At 42.9% G+C, this 25,637-nt stretch overlaps 1 protein-coding gene across 1 annotated transcript in view; it reads right to left on the bottom strand.

Moving 5' to 3' along the window:
• The window catches only part of HIVEP3 (HIVEP zinc finger 3), a 1,736,279-nt gene that overhangs the window by 1,186,670 nt on the left and 523,972 nt on the right, over positions 1-25,637 (bottom strand). Inside the window, exon 3 of the mRNA XM_085645663.1 lies at positions 22,534-22,633. The gene's annotated coding sequence lies outside the window, so the exon portion shown is untranslated. The remainder of the gene's footprint in view (positions 1-22,533; positions 22,634-25,637) is intronic.

Here is a 25,637-nt window from a genome sequence, read left to right as displayed (position 1 = left end):
GTTACCATCTCTTATTAAATCAACTTTAGAGGTTTGTAGAACTGAAGTGCGCCAGTCCAGCAAGGTAGGTGGAGTCGGGTCCTTCCATTTTCTACAAATTTCTCTTCTTGCCAACAATATGCAGTAGAAGAGAAGATTTTTCGCAGGACCCCGAACCTCAGGTGAGACTCCAAAAATTACAAGAGGAGAGGTTATCAGGACTTCAAAACCCAAAGCAGTTGAAAGTGATAGACTTATCGCATTCCAATAGGGGGACAGAAGGGAACACTCAAAGAACATATGTATATCTGAGGCAGCTAACAGTCCACATTTAGGGCATGCCACTAACGAGTCCTTAGAAAATTTTGAAAGTCTCTGTGGCGAAAAGTAGGCCCTATGTAGGGTAAAAAGATGGTTCCTTCGAAGCCAAGCAGGTTTCACTATATCCCACATGATCTTAAAAGATGTAAAACACAGATTCTCAATGTTCTGGTCAGTAATGGTGGAAGCCCATAACAACTCCGGCAGTTGGAATTCGCCATCCTTCTCTTCTAGTAGAAGTTCATACCATAGTGAAACCTCCTTTCTTGCTGGTGGCTTATCCAATAACTGCGTCACTAGATTACTATCTCCTCCTAACACGCATCTACCCCTAGCGGAGATCTGTGAGGGTGCCCAACTTGCAATCTGAAGGAACTTAAACCTAGAGAATCCCGGCCCTATTTTAGTTAGCAGAGCCTCCCATGGAAGCAAACAACCTTCAACAAATAAATCCCCCCAGACCTCCAAACCTGCCTCTCTCAATGGTATTGCAAGACTATCCAAAAGCCAATCTGGGCTACCCGGTGAGTTCCACAGTGGTGACCTACTTGTAAAATAACCAATCTTTAAAGGACACCTAAGTTTGCCCCATGTTCTTGCCATGTCTCGCAACATCTTCAATTTCACCTTTTTAAAAAATTTCGGATCTCCAAATTCAAACAAAAAACCCTGCTGGGTCACCCCTCTCCACTAAGTAATGCTGCAAACATACATCCAATTCCAGAATTTGTGGGCATTTTTAGCAGCATCCTGACATGGGAGAGTTGAAATGCCCATGCATATAATTGTATATCAGGCGCCGCTAAGCCCCCCTTCTCTCTACGCCGCCTAAGTTTTTTCCAGGCAATCCTGGGTGTATGGTCATTCCAAATGAAAGAACTAATATCACTCTGAAGTTGAATTATCAAAGAGGGTTAAAAAAAATAGGGGAATGGTGTTAAACAAAAAAGATATTTTTGGCAAATAAACATTTTTATTAAGTTTACTCTGCCCAAAATTGATAGAGGAAGTGAAGACCAAGATCACATAAGTCTTCGACATTCCTTGGCAACATTGGAAAAACTTAATAATACAAGTTTATTTATATCCTTGACAATATTAAGGCCTAAATACCGCAAACTACAGATCAACTGAGCCCCTGCCACAGGTTCAGGATCATTCCAAACCATGATGTCAGTTTTGGAGGCATTAATCTCATAACTTGATACTTTACCAAAATCAAGAGCCAAAGCAATCACTGAGGGGAAAGCCGTATATAGCTCTGAGGAAAAGACGAGAATATCATCCGCGTAGGGGGCTACCTTCTTTCCCCACCCCCCATAAGTGAAGGGCTTAATATTACGCTCATCTCTCAGCCGTTGAGCGAAGGGTTCAATATATGAATCGAATAGGAGGGGGGAAAGAGGGCAGCCCTGACGCGTACCACGCGAAATGTTAAATGGCATGGACAACTCTCCGTTTACCAACAAAGAAGCTGAAGGATTCTGATATAGGAGTCTCACAGCTCGCCGGAATCTCTCCCCGATGTTAAACCTACCCAGGACCCTCGACAGGTACACCCAATTCACCGTATCGAAGGCCTTGGTGGCGTCCAATGTAAGTACAGCCAGTGGGAGAGATTCTATAGTTGCCATATCAATGGCTGCTATAAGATCATATGTCAACTCATGCAGCTGTCGGCCCCTCACAACCCTTCTGATCTGGATGTAAGACCCCCGTTACTACTGCTCCAGCCTATCTGCCAAAACTGACGTAAAGATTTTATAGTCAGAATTTAAGATGGAAATCGGTCTATATGAGCCGCAACAGGAAGCTGGCTTTCCTGGTTTCAATATGAGGGTTATGGAAGCTTTATTCCATGAAATAGGAGGAGACTAACCTTCCCGAAGAATCTGATTGAACAAAGCTGTAAGAAAAGGGAGGATTATTTTCTCCAGGGCAATATAGATTTCAGATGGCAAGCCATCTGGGCGGGTTGCCTTACCCTTCTTGCAGTTTAAGATAGCACGCCTAACCTCTTCCTGCGAAAACTGTTATCACTATTGTGTGGTTCTCTGAAATGCCTGGCAACCGGATAAGTATTATCTTGGTTTGAGATTGCTCGGAGATGTTGTAGAATGCGTTTATGTACAGCCAGTTTAGTGCTGCCTACATATCTAAGCCCACATGGACATGTGAGCACATAAACTGCATACTCAGTCTTGCAGCTTAAAAGTGTGTTACTCTTATGTTGCCTGCAACTAAAAGGGTCTGTGAAAGACTTTGTGTTTGCCCCATGAAGGCAGGCCTTGCAAGTCTTGCATTTGTAAAACCCACTATTGGTTTGTAACCAAGAGGTCTTATCAATCACTTCAGGGTTTGTGTTGACCAAGCAATCTCTCATTGACGGAGCCCTGCTATGTGTAATAGATACTCTCAAAGGAGGCATGGGCCTATAACAGGGGCACTAAGTATAATGGGCCAGTTGTAGTTAACAATCTTATGTAGGCGTGAATGTTGTCTACTAGGTCCCATGATGATTCTGAAAGAATTGGTTGTGTTATTTTTGTCCCTTGCTGTCAGAACATCCAACTCCGTTGGTATATGCGCCACTGTTTTGTTGCGACCCAGTAACTCATCTCTATTCATACCCATGGATTTAGTGATGGCACTATCTATTGTGGGGATGACAGGATTGTCTTTTTTCATAAAGTTATATTCAGCTTCCGAAATGAGCTTTTTTCTTTTCTAACTCGCCAATTTAGAGTAGAATTATTTATTAGATGCGTCAATGGCCGCTGAGGTAGTTCGAATGTAACACTCCCTATCATTTAATTGTAGATAGGCTTCCCGATCGTAGTCATCCCTGGTTAAAAGGACGATATTTCCACCTTTATCACTTTGGCGTACAATGACATTTTTTTCTTGCTTGAGTTTACGCATGAGAGTCTCATATTGTTGGGTTTGATAATTGTATCGACGTTGTTTTCTCTGAGTCTCAATATGCAATTTTTGATTTGGGCCGTCACATTCTCATGAAAAATATTGAGTGAATCCCGTGGCATGATGGGATTAAATGTAGAAGGAAGTCTGAATGGAGTTATCGGTGTAAATTGGCTAGTACCAGATATCACATTAACACTGCTGGTATTTTCATTGGTGCTATTAGGTATATAGCCTGCTCCCTCCGTGTCCCATAGTTCCTGCATTGTCGTTAACAATGGGACATCCGATTGTGATGCGGACAAAGTGACACCTCTGGTATCTTGTACACTCTGTTTGAAATTTTTCAACATATGACATTTCTTAAGTTTTAGTTTTCTTACTGTTTTGTATATATCTAATCTGGTGGCGGCATAATCAAAATTGACTTGAGGTGCAAAGGAAAGTCATAGTTTGAGAATAGTTTCTTCATCCTCCGTGAGCTTTAATTGTGTCAGGTTTACAATAGTGTTATTGCTGGTCATATTAGGACTCATTTTTTCATCCATTGGCCTCTTCCCCTCTTCTTGTTTTGATTTTGGGCTCCTCTTCCTCGTCCTGCTCCTCTGCCTGCGCCTGTAGTTGGCGCGCTTTCGTCGTAGTTTTTTGTAGTCGTCTCGGACGAAGAGTTTGTCTCCTCTCGGCACATAAAAAATTGATTTCTTCATCCGGGGACGGTTTGGATATCTGGCCCGCCGCCAAACTATTGCGCAGCTCTGAATCGGAATCACTGCCACCTGTTGAGCTTAATTCGGAGTATGAGGTATCAACCAAATTAGTATTTCTACTGGGACCTTTGGGATTCGGTGCAATCTTAGTTTTAGGAACCCAAATTGCATCATATTTCCTTGCAAATGTAAAGATCTGGCCAAGTTGATAATCATTGCGATCTCTTTGAAATTTAAAAGGCCTTCCTTTCCATGATTTTCGCTTGTTCTTTCTTAAGTCTCATCGTCATATCGTTAAATAATTTCGTTTTTTCCTCTGAGGTCCCAATTTTGTCCAATTCCTCATTGATTTCAGCTATTTCTTTCAGAAGTTGCGCTCTGTCAATGTCAGCATATTTGATAAGAATCAACACCAATCTCTGTGATGATTCTAAGTTACTTTCTGCCCATTCGCGCATGAGCTCCGGGTTGGGATTTTCATAGTTTGGGGCCGTTAGTATTCTCAATCCCCGTGGAATTCTGTTGACGTCGATATATCGTTGGAGGGACCTCGATTCCCACCACTTGCTCTGCTCACTCCGTAACTTTTTTTCCAAAACTTTATATTTTTCTTTAAGAGAACTGTCGATTTAATCTATATCCGCATTGTGGGTTTTGCGGATGTTGAGTGGTATCGGGAGGCTGTCAGAGAACATGGTCATGGCTGCAGCCTCCCGTTCACGTACATTGTCAGCCGACATACTATACAGTGCAAAGTACTTCGTTGTGCAAAGGGGGTCAAATCGGGTATGTTGATGATTCTTCCGTGGTCACCCCCGCACTGCACATAAACTCTCCGCCCCTGCGTACCTGGTATTAGTAGCGCGGATTTGTTGCCGTATCTATATATATATATATTCACTAAAAAAATGAAGGTTACAGGGACGTTATAGTTCGGAAATGGAATTTCAAAAGTTAGAAACTCACTGGAAAAAAATCAAAGGTTACAGGGATGTTATAGTTAATTTTAGATTTTACACTCACAAAACCATAGAAATTCAGCAGTTATAGTTACTAGGCCCAGTGGGAGGTTTTAATTCCACTGGCGGAGTTGATGGAATTTTAGTAATTCCACATTACACTTGTAACAGAGAATTACTTGATTAATTAAATTCCGGCACTCTGTCAGTGGAATTAAATTATGCAGTAGTTTCTAAAGTTAGAAACCACTGCATACTTCTTGGTACCCTTGAATACTCTACAGCAATATATTTTTAGCTACTGCAGAGTATTGTAAGGGCGCCCAGTGATATATGCAGTGATTTCTAAACCTTAGAAACCACTGCATATCCCACTCACCCATGCATTTCATACTCTGCAGTGATTAAAAGTTTTAATCACTGCAGAGCATAGAAGGGGTGGGGGCTAAGTGATACGCAGTGGTTTCTAAAGTTTAGACACCATTACATAACACTCGGTATGTTTGGCTGTGCTATTTTCATAGCACAAAATTCATCCTTGCATCCATTTTTGGACGTGAGGGTGTATTTAGCACTATGAATATAGCCCCAAAGGCTCACTTCACCCCGCAGCGGAATTCAGCCGAATCTCATGGGATTTTGATGTAATTCCATGTGATTCAGCGGAAAGAAACTCTGCTAATTCCACACACCCCTAATAGTTACCTGAGCTAACTGTAACTTACCACCCCGCATTGCACTGCTTATGATCTCCTATTACATTACTCATGACATGGTCAGAGACATCAATAATGAAATCACTCATGACATCCCAAATGACATTACTGATGACATAATCCAGTGAGTGTGAGTGTTTCGTAAAAGATTCTGACACTTAGTGTTAGTATTTCTAACATACATCATCTGACCTATGATCCCATATTTAAAGCTGTACTATTTATGAGTAAACTAGCTTCTACGCTGACACATGTTTCTTGCTGATGTATGTGTATGGTAGTGCTTTGCAGCAGTCTAATCTGTGCATTGAGACTTCACTCCAAATTGATAGCTGAGTATAGTTTTGTTTTACGACATACTGACCACTTTGCTTAGACCTCTCCCCTTTGTGATGAATAAGTGTAGTAGGAGTTTGCAATAAATTCATCTGTTCACTAAGACTCCCTCTAGAGTGATGGCTAAGTGTAACAGTGGTTTGCAACAGACTGACCTCTCTGCTGACACCTTTCTCCAGGATAAAGAAGAATTTTACTTGTAGTTTGTGCAAAAGTTGCCTGTCCGCCAAGACCTCTCTCCTGGGTGTGTGTTGTAGTGGTTTGTGTAAAACTGATGTCTGCACTAAAATTTCTTTCCAGGTTGACGGATAATGATGTTGTGGTTTGTGATAGACTAGCCTGTATGGTTATACATCTTACTATGGTCATTAGTGTTTAGAGTAGTCATTTAGAAGAGACAGGACTGTCTGCTGAGAACCTTCTCCTGGGTAATAAGTGAGTGTAGTAGTTGATATGGTTATAGTGAGCTCTGTGCTGTATGTCTCTCATCTGTCTCCTTTTCTTATTTAACAAAATGTAAATGGTATTTTATGAAGTATATTTAATATTTTACTTTGCTTGATGATGTCATCAGTGATGTCATCAGTAATGTCACTAACCATGTCATGAGTGATGCAATATGTGAGGTCAATTTACTAATATACATTTTCACAAGTATATAAATACATTTTATTCATACATTAATTCTTATTATATATTTTAAAAATGTAAATTAAAAATTAAAAAAATCAAGGTAAGGTAACTTACGTAGTCTTTCTATAAATGTAATGAAACAAGTCTTTCTTTTTTTCTATTCATTTTATGGATCAGTTGATCCATTACAAACATGCACTATTGCAATGTCAATGAGCATATCATATCACTGCCCCTGTGTGGGTGTGTGGGTTACTGTGTGGGTCGCTGTGTGGGTCGCTATATGGGTGTGTGTGTATGGGTGAGTGAGTGGCTGTGTGAGTAAGCAAATTGGTGCTGGAGTGGATGTGTGAGTTGCTGTGTGAGTAAATTTTGAGTCTGAGATTGGGTGTGTGATTTGCTATATAGGTGTCCAAGTGACTGTATAGGTGTGTGAGTAACTGGGTGTGTGAGGGGTTGAGTGCGTGTGTGAGTGGCTGAGTGCGTGTGTGAGTGACTGTGTGGATCTGTGAGTGGCTGTGAGTGGTTTTGTCTGTCTTTGAGTGGGCGTGGGAGTGGTTATATGGGTGTATAAGTTGGTGTGTTGGTATGTGAGTGGTTCTGTGACTGCGAGTGGCTGTGTGGGTCTGAGTAGTTGTGTGACTGTCTTTTTGTGTCTGTGAGTGGGTGTGTGAGTGGCTCTATGGGTGTGTGGGTTTCTTAAGTGTGTGCTTGTGTGTTTGTGTGTGTGAGTGGCTGTGTGGGTGTGAGAGTGGTTTTGTGAGTGGCTGTATGGGTGTGCTAGTGGGTGTGTAAGTGGGTGTGGGAGTCTGTGAATGGGTATTTGAGTGGATTTGTGGGTGTGTGAGTGCATGTGTGCGTAGCTGTCTGGGTCTGTGACTGGATGTGTGACTGGTTTTGTAGGTCTGGTGAGTGTGTGTGTGAGTGGGTATGTAAGTGGTTGGGTGAGTGGCTGTGTAGGTGATGTTGTTGATCTGTGAGTGGCTGTATGGCTGTGAGTGGGTGAGTAAGTGTGTGAGTAGATATGCGGGTCTGTGAGTGGGTGTATGTGTTTTTATAATTGGGGTCTGGATGTGCGTATCTGCCATGGAGCACACAGTGGGCCGCCCTGAGCATAGTGGTGGATCAGGGGGCCCTCATGTGCTCGAAGAAAATTGGGGAGAGAATTTCTTGCCCATGAGGGGTCCCTCACAGAACCCTCCATCAGTCCAATGGCACAGACTATCTCTAATTATATTTAGCACCCAGTGAACCTAGTCCCAATGCATATAATGGTTGTTGCAACTTTCTTCTCAGGTTACAGCCATCCAATCACCTCATTGCTGTTGGCACACGGCTCCGCAGATCCACCGTGATGGAACAGCACCTCTAGAGATACAAAAATATTTTTACTTTAACAGCTCCAAAACAACTGAACAGATTTACACCAATTACATAAAGCACTCTTTCTGGACTAAGATTTAGCTCTCTACCAAACTTGTTCAGCAGTACGGGCTGTGGTCATTTCTAAAATCCCAATGGGAAATTGCATCATGAAATTGTGTTTTGGGATCCCCACTCTTTACCGGCGCCCCCTTAACAATCATCCCTCAATAACCAGGCAGCATCTGAAGTCACTAGCAAACTAATTGTGAAACATTCTTGAAAATTCGTCAAATAGTGCCAAAGTTATTAGAAAAACAAAAAATGCTTTTCCTGTGGAAACTAGGTCCTAACTTTAACTACCATCTGGCATATGTATTATGTATATATATATATATATATATATATATATATATATATATATATATATATATATATATATCAAAAACTTCAAATAATGACGCTCACTCGGGAGTCCATTGCAACCATAGAGGTTTAATAAAGTGAACCGCTACGCGTTTCGACACAGGAAGTGTCTTGATCACACGATTTTCACAGTGCTACGAGACTCGTATAAGTAAACAGGAAACATAGAAAAGGCACTACATTGGGAGCAAGCCCTTCCTGCTCCATTTTTTGGCATCCATCTTGGAACAGTACCCACAGTTGGTATATAATGATACACAAAACGTATGATCTTGAACAAAATGCACATATTGATACATAATTATACTGTATATGCTATTGTCCTAAATTAAAAACGGTATAAGTACCCATGAGACAATTTCACAACGATGTTCAACCATGATTATACATGCCTGTGTATCGATTGCTTGAGCCTAATTAAAGTTCAAACATCATAGATTGTTTAACCGGCAAGTGCCCTTGCAACAATACTATTGATTATACACAATAGTATTGTTGCAAGGGCACTTGCCGGTTAAACAATCTATGATGTTTGAACTTTAATTAGGCTCAAGCAATCGATACACAGGCATGTATAATCATGGTTGAACATCGTTGTGAAATTGTCTCATGGGTACTTATACCGTTTTTAATTTAGGACAATAGCATATACAGTATAATTATGTATCAATATGTGCATTTTGTTCAAGATCATACGTTTTGTGTATCATTATATACCAACTGTGGGTACTGTTCCAAGATGGATGCCAAAAAACGGAGCAGGAAGGGCTTGCTCCCAATGTAGTGCCTTTTCTATGTTTCCTGTTTACTTATACGAGTCTCGTAGCACTGTGAAAATCGTGTGATCAAGACACTTCCTGTGTCGAAACGCGTAGCGGTTCACTTTATTAAACCTCTATGGTTGCAATGGACTCCCGAGTGAGCGTCATTATTTGAAGTTTTTGATATAATTTAATACCGGCTTGGGTCACTACCGGAGGACGCTCCACCTGGCGACGGGACTGATCCCAGAAGGACCCTCATTGTGCAGGAATATATATATATATATATATATATATATCTGTAGATAGATAGATTAATAGATAACTTCAATGTCAAAATTGTAAGTTATAGCATAACATAGTGCTGCATTTTTAACTCAAGAATAAGTGCTAAAATGTGTAATATATACATTATAAATGCACATAGTGTGCAAATAACTAAAACAGTCTGGAAAGATTGTCTCACCATATGTATCTAGTCTACACTTCGATAAAATAGAGCAATACTATGACTATGACCTCCTAACTTTTTCACATAGAGCTATGCCATGTGCATTGCAAGAAACCAATGATTAACTGAGATAGAATTACAGTTGAGAACACAAATACTATAGTGCTATAGACAGCTAGTGACAGAGAGGACTCTAGGACGTTAGGCAGAACCAAAGAGGACCTCTCTTTCACTGCTAATAATGTAGTGTTTAGAGTGGATTTTTTTAATGAGGGTGGTCTAGTCGAGGTCAAGCAGGGTCGGATCCATGACAGGCTTGTGACATATCCACATGAAATAAAATTGCATACTGTGAATTTAACCTGAACAAATTAAATATTAAATGGTTATCCTGAAATCTGGCTTCCACCTGGCTCTCATGTACCTTTACTGGATACCCAGGCTTGAAAGATTGTATGGCTTGTGGTATTTTTGTAAAGATGTAGCAATTTCTCCCGTTAAGGCTCCTCCAGCTAAGCTCCTTCGCCTATTCTTCATCCAGTGCGGGCCTCAATTGATATAGAAAAAAAGAAAACCAAGACCCAGTTTTCATCCTTTACATTTTCCATATCCCTATAAATATAAAATTATGAAATCCCATTCTTATTATTTTTGAAATCATAATTCTTGAACTATTTGCATGTTATATAATGTTATGTTATTTAGGCTTTTAAAGCGCGCTTTTACCCAAAGGTGTCCTGGCGCTGAACACTGTAACTGGTATACCTCTGACCCTGAGCTTAAACTGAGAACAACCATGTTTTCAGCCCCTTCCTGAAAGAAAGGAAATCCGTGGATATCCTAAGATGCATTGGAAGGTTGTTCCGAGCATTGGTGGCACCTAGGATAAAACTCCTACTACCCCAATTAGCCTTCTTTGCTCTTGGAACGATCACTTGCTTTGCTTCCATCGAGCGCAGCATTCTCCCAGGGACATACCAATGAAGGCGCTTTTTTAGGTATTCCGGGCCACTGCCCATCAGGGACTTAAAAACCGTACATAGTGCTTTAAATTGGGCCCGTTGTTTTATCGGGAGCCAATGAAGGAATAACAGGCCATTTCTAACCGAAATGAACCTTGGTGTGCTTGTTAGCAGCCTGGCTGCCGCATTTTGCACCATCTGTAGTCTGTTGAGATGTTTCTTTTGAATATTCAAATACAGGCTGTTCCAATAGTCCAGACGGGACAGAATGAGGGCTGAGACAACTGTTCTGAAACTTTCCTCTGCTAGGAATAATTTTTCCTCAGAGTTCTAAGGAGGAAAAAGCTTGCTGAAACCAAATAATCACCTCTGTTTTGCCTGCATTGAACTTCAGGCAGTTCGCAGACATCCAGCCAGTTACTGCTTTCATGCAGTTGTGACATCTTGGGGCCATTCCAGTCTCTTTGCCCCGCTGAAGGGACAGCACGATTTGTGTATCGTCTGCATAAGATGTTAATAGCAGACCAAAGGATCTTATGAGCGCAGCCATCGGGCTCACATATATATTAAAAAGCGTCGGACTAAGGGACGATCCCTGTGGCACCCCACAGGAAAGGGAGAAAGGCTCTGACCTGTCCCTCCCCAGATCCACCGTTTGTAATCTGTCAGCCAAAAATGATTTCAATAGGTCCCAGGCCTTGCCCTGGACCCCCGCCTTCGATAATCAGCCTATCAACACATCGTGATGGACCGTATTGAAGGCTGCCGACAGATCCAGCATGATCAAGATCGCTGAGCCTCCCTGGTCCACCACCTCACGAACCTCGTCTGTGGCTTTAATCAGTGCTAGCTCTGTGCCATGTCCCGCACGAAACCCATATTGAGAGGGATCCAACGTGTTGTTGTTCTCAAAAAACGAGCTAAGTTTCACATTAATAGCCTTCTCCATTATTTTTGCCCGTAATGGAAGTCGGGAGATGGGTCTGTAGCTATTCTGATCACTAGGCTCCAGATTAGGTTTTTTAATCAGTGGCAGAATTGAGGCTATTTTCCATGCTGTTGGATACTGACCTGCCTCCAATATGAGATTCAATAAAGGCGTCAGGGTGTTGGCAATGACCTCAGGGGAGTTTTTAACTACTGCTGCCGAACATGGGTCCAGGGGTGATCCGGAATGACATCCCATCAGCAAGTTGGTAACTTCCTTGATCTCCAATGGAGTAAAACTCTCTAACGTGGGTACATTGTTGACTGCCTCAGGTTTTATCCTGACTGCCAGTTCCCTGACCTCGCCCTGTTGATTGCTGAAAGAGGAGAAGATGATTTCCACTTTATTTAGAAAAAAAGAGGCTAGTACGTCACAGAGAGCTGGGCTACTGTGAGTAATAGGTTTGGGGGGTTCATAAGATTAGTCACTGTTCTGATGAGCTCCCTCGCAGAGGATTTGGCTTCAGTGATCTGTTCAGCAAAAAATGCCTTTTTTGCTTTCTGGAGTAGTTTTTTATAAATTGTGCTGCTTGCTTTGAATGCTTCCTTATTAGCCCTGCTATACCCTTTCCTTCAGGCCTGCTCCAACCTCTTACAGTCCGTTTTATGCTCCTGCAAGTTGTGGGTGAACCAGAGAGCTGAGGGGAGTCCTCGCCTAGGGGTACTCCATTTGACCGGGGCCAGTTTGCTACAGGCTGCCTCAATCCAATTCACATAGGCCGCCGTGGCCTCATCTACATTACTGGGGAGACTTGGGACCGTATCTTTCAGGGCCTTCTCTAGGTTGAGACTATCAATATTTTTGCAGGCCCAAATGTTCTGCTTATGCATGGGACGGGGTTTGATATTGAATCCAATGCAATCTTTTTCCATAATGTATCAGGTACTTATCATTTTGGCATTGCATCAACTTAACATTTCGACAATTGGAGTTTCCTTCGGACTTTTTCTCTAAACTAAGATTTTACATCTTGGCCATTTCTCAAGAGTACAGAGTACATATGAGGTAGTATGATGAGTACATGTCATTAGCTTATAAAGGGTAGAATAGTGAATTCATGTAATCGCTTTTATTAAAATTTCCCTTTTGAGTAAATATTCATGTGAGCATCTTGAACACATATTTCTTATATGTAATACTTCAATAAATACAATTTCTGTAATTAAATTTTCAGCTGTGGTGTACTTATGGATGAATCGATAAATCCCAAAAAACATATATGATTGTTTCAACATTTTATTCAGTTTCTATAACCTGAAATAAATTCTAACACATCAAAATTCATAGTTGCCATTACTTAAAAAGTATCATGAACTAAGGCTGGAAATATTTCTTTAGGCCCCAAGTTGTAGGTCTTGTAGATTTTGTGCGAAGATACGATGTTCCTGGAAATAACATTCTTCGCCGGTATCTCTGCACATAAATCCAGCTGCTAGAAGTTTATCGTTTTGGAATGGGGAATAACTGTATGAATGTGGGTTTTGCTTGGTAAAATTCTACATGGAAGTCCCACTTATAAATGAGAGAAACTGTACATCATTCGGGGATCCCACTTGTAATTGCGACCCTAGTGATGAAACACGAGTGGCAAGCGATTTCAAAAACATAGACTTTTCTACCATAATCCAACTCATTATTACTAGGGGTGGGCGGAATTTGCAGAATTGCGCTATGCAAAGCTCCGCGAAACGGTAAAAAATCTCCGCGACCACGCATAGTTCCGCAAACACGCGGAATTGCTTGTTCCGACCGTTCACGATGTTTTTTTCCTGTTCGTGAACGCTGTTTGCGTGCTCAGGGGGAAATATCTCGCAAACACTCAGTATGAAAGTGCAAACAAGCAAACAATTCTACGGAGCCACGGATCACGAAGTTTTTTGCAATTCTGCGTTCTTCGCGGAACGAAAAATTACACAAATTCCGCAAATTCTGCGAGCAGAACGGAATTTACCACCCAGGCCTAATTATTACTTGGTGGGACAGGAATTAAACTGCCAAGGCTCTGTCCTGCCACCCTAGTGAGGTGGGACCAGTGGCCATCTTAAACAGACTGGGGAGTAATTGTGAGACCCACCAACCTCGTATTCCTGAAGAAGACCCAGACGTCCCCTATTTTAATTGCTCTATAATAGATCAGCTATATCATGGGACATATATGGATGGAGGCAACCCGCCCATGGGCAGCATCACAGTGAGCAGTGTCTTCTTTGTCAAAAATGTGGCTGCAGCCATCACCACTGGCCCATCTGTAATATGTGGTTTGTGATGCGTAACAGTAGATAAACCTATTCTTGTACATTACAAATTCAACATTCAATAACTAGACACACAATTAACAGTTGTTGTATTTATGGTGCCATAGTATCTGGACAGGCACTACATTTTCCAATTTTTTTTACTTTGTTTAATAGCTATTTTAGCAGTTTATCTGCCACTAAAGGTTTGTGTTCTTTTCTTTCCAAATGTTCCTCATTCTACTCTTACGTCAACACTTGAAACTTGTCTCTGCTGAAACACAAACTGCACTTGACTGCACCACCTCTTGCTCACTGAACCTTAGGTGCAGAAAAGGACTGGGGTAGAAAAGATGCCAGAGCACCTAAATAAAAGCCCCCCCAATTAGTAAATTAGGAATCTAAAAAAGTTGCTTATATCTGCAAATTGGGTAGTTTTGAACTTGTAAAGACACTGCATAAGTGTTTTGCAAAATATGGAAGACTGCATGCATTTATGCTTGCTGCAGGCAATGTTGTTTTAATATCAAGCAAATCAGCAGTAATAACCAGCCCCGGCAAGGCCCACAAATAGCCACAAAAAAGCAACCCAAACACTGACCTCTCATACCAGCCCTTCGGACACTCCCTGGCTGCTCTACAGGCCAGCCCCACCCTGCTAAGGCATGATCTCTTGGACAAACATCTGTTTAAACACTAATGTAACTTGACTCTGCCCTCTTGATATTTCAAGGTGAGTATGGAATTTAGGAGAGTTGTTTCATCAACTCACACTTCACTAGATCCTGCCCCTCTTGAAGTCAAAACTTGGGCAAGATCTCTAGAGCAGCCCTGCGTCTTCGGCTCAGACTGCACTTGATGATTCTGTTTGATGACTGAGGTCTGGGTGTAATGTCTTGAACATGCTTCTGTCTTTATCTTAAGCAGAAATGGACTCGGGAGGAGGTGGGAGTAAAAGTATTCTTATTGCATGCGATCGGTTTATCTTCTTTATGAAATTGATGGACTGTATTACATTTGTTGTTTGTGATAAACACTGTTCGGAGTAAAATTAAGAGATTGCCGTTTGGTCCATTGTATGTCATTGTGAAGAGTTGACATTCAAGGGAGCCTTTCCAAGATGGCGACCCAGGTGGTTGGTTGTATCGGTGTAGCATAGGCATGCTCATGTGGAGCATCATGTGATGAGCACTGAGACATATATAGTGGAGAGAGATGGCGTCACCTGTTTCTCTGCACTGACATTCTGGAAACGCACGCCATATGGAAAAAGATTGGAGACCAGTGAGGTAAGTGTCTTCTTGGAATTGGAATGGGCTCATGCAACTATTAATGAAGGTGATGCCTAATTTTGATATAGCTATCCCGGGGGGGTTCAATTAAATGGATGGGATGCCTGTGAGAAATTAGGTCACGGTCGGATTTAGGGCAGGGATGTGAGGATAGGTTCTTGACTCCATCTTTGCCATGTATGGCCTGTGTTTATCTTAGTTGGGTAGTATTATATGGACATTTAGATATGTAGCAACTCAGGAGGAGATAGACGGGGAGTGGTGTGGTGATCCCTGTGCAGAAAACTGTTTTTCAGCATCTGTTAGGATGTTGATTGCTAATATATGTATGAGGGATATTGCAGTCATCGGCAACTTTTCCTCTGGAAATTTACCCTTGTGAGATGCTGTATCTAGATTGTAGCGATATAACTGGATGTGATATTTAATGTACTAATATCCAGTTCTGATCTCTGTTATGGTTTACTATTACAGTGTTATCTATGTAGAGACTTCATTCCCCATTTTATATGGGATACGTGAAGAGTGCAAAACTTTATTGATGAGGAATATATAAGAGAATCTCTCATTAACTTGGGACTATGGACTTAGGATCTTTATGTTTTTCAAGACAAGAGTGTGACATTGACAAAAGTATGGGTAATTGCTTCTTGGGAGTATTCTTAACAGACAGGACCGGATTTTTGGGCAGATTTATGTTAATTTGTTTTTCTGTTATTTGTTTTTGTTATTAGCTGGAGTTGTTATTCTTAACCTCATATACATACTTCTGGAGTTTGTTTGCCTGTGGATCGTTATATGGCCTTAATAATATGTCCAGGTGTGGTTATGGGCATCTTAGTTGATAACTTCATAGAAAACTAGGAATAATAGCATGTTTACTCATGCGTGGTTATCAGGTTAAGGTGGTTAACCTATGATTCTACTAGGTTGGTGATGGGTGACACTAGGGTGCTATCGCTAGTGAATATGGTGATGATCTCTAGTGGATTTTTGGACTAATTTAGGACAAGTACACACATGATATTAAAAAGTGATTGTTTTATATATTTTTTTTAATAAGCCCTTTGTCTGTTTTCATCTAATAGAATTATTTATATATTGCTGTAGGTGTTTCCATACCCTCTGCAAAGTCCCCTTTGTACTTTATAAAAAAAAAAGGCAAACATATTTAGTGTGCCCTCGGCAATGTACTGGAGAGCTACCGAAGCTGTTTATGCTTTTGATTGATGGAAATAGAATAAGAGGATCAATTTCTAAAGCATTAAGATGACAACTTGTAGATGTGTTGAAATATCAATATCTAAATTGTGAAGGAATTGTATTCGTTAATAATTTTGTGTTGAGAATACATTTACTATGTTATTGCTAGGCACAGGATTCCACCCTTTCCTATATTTTTAGTAGGGTGTGATATATGGGTTAAATGTAGTATGAACGTAGAATGAACAAGAGAGAGAGTGAGGTTTTATATATATTGTGAGTGTGGGTTCAAGGGTATGAGGGTGCAGAAGTTTGTTGGGTACAATTATTGAATTGGATACAGTTTGACGGTTTTATGTAACAAACGAATTTGACAACAATATAATAAAGGAATAAAGGAAATACCTTTTTTGTATAAATAAATAAATAAAACTATACTACTTTACAAACAATTTGGGCTCAGTGTTTTACTATTTGATACACATACAACTGTAGACCTATGAGCAACTCTGAAATATGATAGTGGAAGGCAGAATTACTTTCGCTTGCATATTGGACTCGGGTGACTCCTTGACTCCTGAGTCATCTCGGGCACATAGGCTATTCCTTAGTGCAAACTCTGTCAAGGCCTTTCGGAAATATGCATGGCTAATATGTTATGCAGAAGGAATGAAAATCTTTTTTTCTGTGAATTTTCCAAAAACTGAATCCACATCTGACTGTCTGTGCTATATATGAGACCAACATTTAGAAACATAAGCATCCATTTCATAACGTGTTTTTAATGAAAATGGCAGAAAAAATATATTTTACCTGCGCGCACACACTTCTGTTGTCTTTAAAGCAAAATGCTAATTGAAAAATGCAATGTTATGGCACACGCCATTACACTTGATTGTTAGATTATCTTTCAATAAAAGCTACATTTTTTATAATATTACAAAAAGATTATAATATGAAGGAAATATTATTAGGAAATGAGCATATCAACATTCCAATGTTCAATATCAGTTCTGAATATTTACTCCCATTTTAAGCCCAAAAAACATTAAAATCTTAGTTGATTCCATTTTGCGTTTTTGCCTGGATAGGAGGAAAGGGGTTGTGTGGTGGTCCAGGTGAGAAGAATGGTCAGCCGACGGTAATCCATTTGGACACTCTTGAGTCCATGAGACCAGGTCTCAGGATGAGGTCCACTCGCTCTGTACCTTAAACTTTTAGCCTCGAAGATTAGGAACCGATACTTTTATTACTGTTTTGTGCACATTACATTATACCTTGAAGCACAAATGAATGGATCAATGAACTGAGGTACAGAAAATGATTACAGAACTCGTCATGGGTCGCTACCTGCTGTGTAGCAAATATATTCCCCTAAATAACGTCAGTTGAAGGGATGTTATGGTAACACCACAAAACCTAAAATACACTGAAATTCACATGTTGTGTGAGTAATGAAATATTAACTCCTCCCAATGAATTGCTCATGACCTCACACTGAGGATCACATTAATGAGGTAATATTGCACCCAATCTTACAAATGCCAGGGGTATTGGTGATAGTGAGGTGCAATACCACGGGGATCTCAAATTGATCCACTTCAGGGGCCAATGAAATGAGGCATAACATATGGAAAGTAGTGTTTCGGCACGGATTATTCATTTGAATCCATATTTTCTTGCTTATTTCTGGAGATAAACTCCTCCATGTTTGACCTGGAGGAGCTATTCCCATGAAACAATCCATTAACACTGCATGTAGTAATAAAGCGGAGTTCCTAATATTTGTTTGAGCAGAATGGTATTATTGTGAGTGGCCTTTTGCAATGCACTGCAGGATCTGAGTGCAGTATACGGCTTTTGACTTTGTCCTTCGAGCAGCTTCTGTAACACCCAAATCAGCTGCACACAGCCTTTGGACATCTGCACCCATCACAGTTCTGGATTGCCAAATAGACAAAGTAGGCACAAGCCTATGGGCTCCACTCCTTTTAGGGGCCCTGTAGCAAAGGATCAAAATTAGATTGATTTGATATGGAAGTCGATCTTCAATGACACAAGAATGACTGAACTCATGTGCCATTATGGCCACTGAGTAAGACATTGTGCAAAAGGTAGACTTCCAAGATAGCCTGAAAGATTTCACCACAAATACATAGAGGAAAGTAAATATTTAAAGTTTTGATGGTTTATTCAAATGTAAAAAATATATTTTTTGTTTAATAACATTAATAGTTGTTAATGTTTAGTTTTGTGTAATAAAATTGGTTTAATAAAATTGTTGGGTGATAAAATTAAAAACGTATTAGGGGATAATTTGCGAAGGGGGGCTTCGAATTTTCGACTGTCTAGGGGCCTCCACAGGGTTTAATCCAGCACTGACCCAGCCCGCTGTCCACTTTACCCACTCTACGCAGCCTTTGGATGTGTGCTGTGTGGTGTGGGCACAGCCTTCTGCAAAACCCTGCACCTATCTCACCCGACTACTATTGAGGCATTTGAACAATTGATTCACCATCATTCACCACAGCAGGCTCTTGGTGCAGGGCCAGGTCACCTGGGTAAGAGCTCAGTAAGAGCCAGAAGAGGGCAGCAGGCAAAGGTGTTTACCATTTATGATAGTGATGCTTACACTGCATGAGCAGTCAAGGGAAAGTAATGATGACAGGATTTTAACTCCTTGGTGATTAAGGGCCTGATTACAATGCCGATCGGACTTTCGTCTGACCGGCACCGTGGTGGTAGCAGGACTGCCCGACTAGCTGTCGGCGGTTCCGCTACCCATATTAGGATGCGACCGCCATCAAGGCGGTGACAATCTGTATATTTTGTACTGCAGCGTGTGCTGCAGGCTGCAGCATATGCTGCCGTCCTAAATATACACTTTTTAAATATCCCTGCACTTTGTGGGAGGCATCTTTCGGTGCCTGCCACATGGTGCAGGGATGTTTAAGGGGGCACCTTAGGTGCCCCCCAGAACCTACAGCAGAGGACCAGGGGAGAAGGGGGGCCCTCTAGGGGCCTCCAAAATCACTTTCCGCCTGCCTTTTCATGGTGGGCGGACCGTTATGAAAAGTCAGGCGGGAAGGGATATTGTAATCCCCACAGCGGCACCGCCCCTATTTTAGTGATTACAGTCCCTCCTACAGTCTGAAGGGCTCCTTGAGTCCGTTGGACGTGTGGCGGATGGTCTCTTCGCCAGCCCACCATCCGCCCGCCATCGTAAGGCGGCGGGCGGATCTGCAGTGGCAGGTGGCAGTGGGACCGCCACTGATGGCCTGACGGTGGCAGTCCCACCGCCATTGTTATCAGGCCCTAAGTGACTACATTCCTTCTTCTTGAAATGCACTTATGGCAATAAATTGAGCAGGATGATTGGCTGTTAGGCCACCTTCTCCTCTACCCCTTAAAGCAAAAGAGTGAGCAAAAAGAGCCACTTTATGTTCTAATTCCCTTCTGAACATTTCTTATTTGGAGCAGTTGAAATTAAATATCTTGCTTCAAATATAGATTATCGGAATGAGGCTTTGCTTGGCAGCAAGGGAGTTCCTTTTTTGAATGTTGCACAGTTACCGATTTTTGACCTCACAAAGTGTGTAACCTCTCTCAGGTCACATACACTGTGCCAAGTTGCGTCTTTCAGGACCATATCACTAGGTAGCGAGCTATATTAACTTTTATTTAACCCAGCCAGTTTGGAAGAAATATGTAGAATTGTTCTCTTTTTGTGTTGACTTTTTCTAGGCACAATGGGATTTGCAGGAGAATAACACTGTTTTATGTGTATTATGTCTTACGCAGAATAATTGTGTTACTGCTAAATATGCATGAAACATAAATGGTTACAAATGTCACTTTTTTACATATGTGGAAAAGCAAACAAAAATTGCAACCCAAAGTTGGCAAGTTTTCCATAGAAGTCGGTGAAAGTTGCACAACAATCTTCACAACTTCACACACCACTCTTGTGCTTGCTTGGTAACCTCCAGGCCTATCAGCGTGAGGTGGCTAGTGAGTGTCGGGGCAAAGGGTACTATTCCCCAAGTCCCACACATTTCAGGGCCCCGGGCTCGTGCTGCAACACCTACTAACAGATTTTAACACAAGCAAACCTAATTATTTAAGGCAGCTACCATGGCTAATTGCAATAGATGACACCAGATGATAGCTTTTCTATGTTTTCTCTATACTTGCATGACATATATTTAAACTATCAAAGAGATCCTCGTCCTGTAAGGGCCTTGTATCACTTTGTTGTCCCTGGCCCCGCAAAATATTCTGTCACTCCTGTGTAACCCCGAAAGTACACATTTGATGGAGGACTCAAAAAGTGGGGAAGTGGAAGAGGGCAACACAGCCAGAGGTCAATGACACAGAAGAGAGAGGAGCGTGTTAGTGAAACCAAAGTCAATCTCTAACCAAGGCCAGGAAAAGTTAGGATTCCCTCGGTGCTAGAAAAGTAACTTACTTTGGATATAATAAACATTGTGCGCGTACCCTTATATAATAAACATTGTGCGCGTACCCTTAAACTATACTCCTGTACCAACAGTACCCAATATTCGGACACAAAATACCAGATATTCCCACCTTAGCTTAGGAATTAGTACTTTTAGGAAGCCTTCCACTCACCCACTGAGACAGGCAGATGACTAAACAGATGTTCTGATAAATATTTCTGCTATAAGGGCTTCCCCGCTAACATTAAACCCTATGTGGACCTCAAAAATGGCAGCCACATTTTTTCATTTTTTATATTGCACAACCTACTGCCACAAACAGGCATATTTTGGAACCCCCTAAAAAATGCCAAGTGCCGGACAAAATAAATAAATAAAAAATCGGTGGGTGCAGAGCGGTGTTCATTAAATTAAAAAGTTATAGGGAAAAGTAAATACATTCGCATCTTTGCATTCTGCGCCGTTTGTAGCCACTGTGATTGATGTATGCTCAATTGCCAACATCTGTAACCTGATGACACTACACTGGCCAAACGACAGATTATGTGAATTGTGTTCACATTTATCAACAGCAACCAGAGAAGCTGCGCATTCCGTGATATCAAAAACATTTCAGTAGTAAAGCAAAATCTAGCCACTCTCCAAGAAAGAAACGTATGGGCTGCATTTTTAAATCACAAGACACAGAAACGTCGAATAGCACAAGGCACGTTGTGTGCCAAGGCTACTGGGGCAAGCAATGCAGTGTGGGGCAGACATACGTCACCGCCGGTAATGATGCCTAGGGTCTTGGCAATGTTGCTTGCAGTCCCTCCAACCTTCCCACAAGGAGCACACTGGATATTCTCCAGTTGCGGATGGTTAACTGGGGACAGCGCCGGGAATTAACGTTTCATGAAACAAGCAGAGCTGAGGCACGTGTAGCGAACACCACGCCGCATAGCACTACTAAACAGACAGGCAGCAACCACACTGCAACACGCACAGGTTTTCCTTAACAGGGAAACAACGTGAGAGGTAGGCACGAGCACCGAGTATACTTCTAGTGTGGCACTGAGAGGGTTAAAGACACCATGCCAGCGGAGCCTCCCTCACACACTGAAATCTTAGCCATTGCCGTTGCACAGCAGGGAACGCACAGGCGCACAACACGCGCGCGCGCACAAACACGCATGCATAGTTGTAAACAGATGGCACTGTGACATTACCTCATTCTCTGAAAAATCTCACCCGTCAATGTGGCACGGCAGTTCAGTCAGCAAACCTAGCGAGTGCATTATTTATCATACGGTACACGCACAGGACTGAATGCACTGTGAGGTAACCACAAACGGATGTGTATAGAAGCCACTGACAACACACACGTGTGAACACAGGCAATGTACACACAGCATGCACGTGATTTAACCACATACTCACTTCCCCGCACACAGATGTACACAGAAGGCACAGAGGAGCACCTACAGACACACACACACACAGGTGAATGAACACAGACAGACCTACGGTACGCGCATTAATGCCGCTCCTCTCCCTTAAAACATACACAGGTGTTGTACAGAGAAAACAGCCCGAGGTGGTCACGCGCCCTTTAAAATGTCCCACACCACCATATATGTAAAGAGGCTCAGTACGCATAAAAGGATCGGCCAGGGATAGTGGGGGTCAGAGGTGTGAACAGATGTAGACAGGCAACCCAGCTTACTAGGGATGGACACATTACACGGCCAAGCGACCAGCCACCACCGAAGGGCATACCGCAATATCTTCACCCAGAAGTCCCCCACAGTAAACACAACGCAAGCGGCGAGAAGTGTTTACCTTTGTCCTCGGAGGGGGCTGCGCTGTCACTGCGGGGGCGCTCCGCTGACAGCCGGCATCAATCTTGCACCTTGCGCTAGTCCCAGCCCCTCGTTACCACCTGTTCAGGTAGAGAAAGAACGCCTCATGTTAGGACTCAAACACAGAGGGCGACACAGCGCAAACAGTCTGCATAACATGAGAGGAGAGGAGGGGGGGGGGGGTGGGCGAGCAGGCATCGCTGAGGAGGGATTCTTTACCTAACGTTCTCGTGAAGCAAAGAGAGCAGATGAATGCACGAGACAAGATGAGGACCCCCCCCCCCCCCACACACACACACATAAACACACTTCCACCCACCCAGAGCGAACGTCTGACCCAGTGCCCGCTGCAGCAGCAACCTCTGAATTCACCCTCAAGACACAGGATGGAACCGAAAAATGTTTCCCAATTCTGAAAGCTGCCCCCCTCCCCCTCCATGGAAGTGCCTTGTCGAGCCTCTGGCCGGTTGCTGTTCTACCTGCTATTCCGAATTGTTATGGATTCCGTAACAGAGAAAAGGTGACTCGGAAACTGTTTTCAGGCTATTCCAGCGCATAGAAACGGCAGGCGCTATATACACCAAACTATTCTTTTTTTTGGTATTAATACGATCATCAATATTAGTGTTATTATCAGTTTTGTTGACGGAAAAGACACATTGGGGAGTATTTGAACTTTTAATATTCCAGGTTCACCTCTACTGCTATTTAAACTAATACCCCCATATGTGAAAAGTACCGTGAGCCTCATGCTTACATGCCCAACCTTGCAGCCAGATGTTAAGCGTGGGACCTCCGGCATGTCCTGGCTTTTCAACCTGCAATACTTTGCCTGCTGGGATTTCTGAGCCTATACAATCAAGATTAAAAAAGAAACGCAAGCCCCAGCGCACAGGGTGCGCTTGAAAAATAAAAAAACACAGGGCTTTCTCAAGGTGCCACCTTGCATGCTTCCGCTCTGCATTTCTTAATTCAGAATTAAACCGTTTCAGTTTCATTTTTTATCAAAATTAAGAGAGTTTGGTAACAGTGCTAAAGCCTGGGGGGTCTGTATTTTTCGGTGTATGTACAACTGCCCGTCTGCCACACAACTGCTAAACAACGCTCTCATCCCGCGCCCTACGCAGGAACACACTGTGCAGCAGCACACGCCGCTAATTATCCATCTTTCCCTCAGTGACAAGCTGAAGTGTCGGATTAAGTGCCCGGAAGGGACGCGGCCATTGGCGGCATCTCAGTGGCAATAAGATAAATACACACTAAACTCTGACAGTCCGGCCGCTGGACTCCGCGCGTTCAGCAGCACAGAAGAGTGAGGTGCCATCTGAGGACAGAAGGTGCCATCTGAGGACAGGCTGAGGTAACGTGCCAGCCGAGACCACTCTCGCATCAGTGTCGTGTGTGTCTGTTTTGCAGATCGAGGATGGCACTTCGTAGCGCCATTGACAATTTTAAACGTAGCGCTAGGTTTTATACAGCGCTATACAGCGCCAGTGCGATGTCACACAATGAACTTGAATGACACCAGACATCTACAGGGAGCGCCGAGCCCATTTTTTCTTCACGTGAAGGGAGAGCTCACAATACATCATCGGAAATAAATGTGCATGGAATGATATTAAAATTGCTCTTTTTCGGCAGTAGGCAGGCAGCGAAGCTCGCACCCAGGGTGACCCTAAAACGCCGCATGGAGAGACTGAAGTCATTTTCTTTGTTCCGAGGAAGCGATGCTGAAGTCAGCGCCGCCGTCTCACCGTGCCCGCTCCATGTGGCTGCCCAGGGAGGGTGGCGCGTGCCTGAGGAACGCAAGGGGGTGTCACAAACACAGGGAGCCGGGGAACACTTGGCCGATGCTGCACCAGCGGTAGTCACAAGATCAGCGCTGCGGAGGCGCCAGGATATGCACATGCCCGGCCCAGGACTTGACATCTGCTGCCAGGCGTCGCCTAACCCACCTGAGCGGAAACGGCGACCAGAGCATCTTCAGGTCCAGCAGGTGCAGCCCTCGGCATCCCCCCACGGGCTGCAGAGACCTCCAGGTGCCAGCCCTGCCATGCAAGCATCTCTCCCTCCCCTTCTCAGCGCACAACACACCGGCTCAGAGACATGCGCCTCTCCTTCCTGGGGCTCTTTAGCAGAAAATTATCATATTTCATGTGCCACCGCTCCAGCTTGCTGGGCGCCTCGCCGATTGGTTGGGCACTGGCAGCCGGAAGTGTCAGGCGCGGTGGAGGCTCGGTGCTGGCAGTCGGAGCTCAGCAGGGTCCACGGAGCGGGAGGGTCGGTCCCGCTCTCGCGCTGCGCTTCCCTCTCGCGCGTGCAGCTGGCCGCAGCCTTCTCGAATAACTCGCCTTGCGTCCTGCTGGGACCCCAGATGCAGGAAGGGGTAGCCACTGTCCGTGCCGATATCATCCGAAGTTCAGATGGGTGGAGAGAAACGTAGAAGGATGAATCGTTTTATGGATAACAGATGGATCGATGGATGGATGGATGATCTGTGGACTGATGGGTGAATTCGTTATTCAATGGATGAAGAGACGTGTGGTTCTGTGGATGGATGGAGAGATGAATGGTCGAAGGATGGATGAATGTACAACTTATTTAAGGACACATGAATGCATGACGTTATGGGTGGCTTGATAGATGGATTAAGGATCGGATGAGTAATGGATCAATTGATGGAGTATATATGGATCGATGGGTCGCGATATAAAGGGTTAGACAGCTTTATGGATGAACAGACTTATGGTGATTGGATTTTTTGCCTGATCACTAATTAATCAATTTATGGGTGGACTGATCAAGGAGGGGACAGAACCACGGGGGATCCATGAACAGATGGTTAAACTGATATATTGAAGAATGTTTGGGTGGGAGGATTGATGAGTAGAAATGAGTAGGGATGGGGGAATTATGGCAGGTCTATGACTCGATAGTTGGGCGGTACAATCTATGGATAAATGGATCTATGATGTGACAATTTATAGTTGGATCTATGGATAGCGTGATGGATGGATTGATGGATGGGTATTGGCATGGCTTGATGGATGAGTCTCTAGATCGTGGGTACTCACGAACAATGGC

This window comes from Triturus cristatus, chromosome 3_1 (genome assembly GCF_964204655.1).
Source record: "Triturus cristatus chromosome 3_1, aTriCri1.1, whole genome shotgun sequence".
NCBI lineage: Eukaryota > Metazoa > Chordata > Amphibia > Caudata > Salamandridae > Triturus > Triturus cristatus.
Note: the sequence above shows the minus strand (reverse complement) of the source record. Positions and strands in the feature narration are given on the sequence as shown.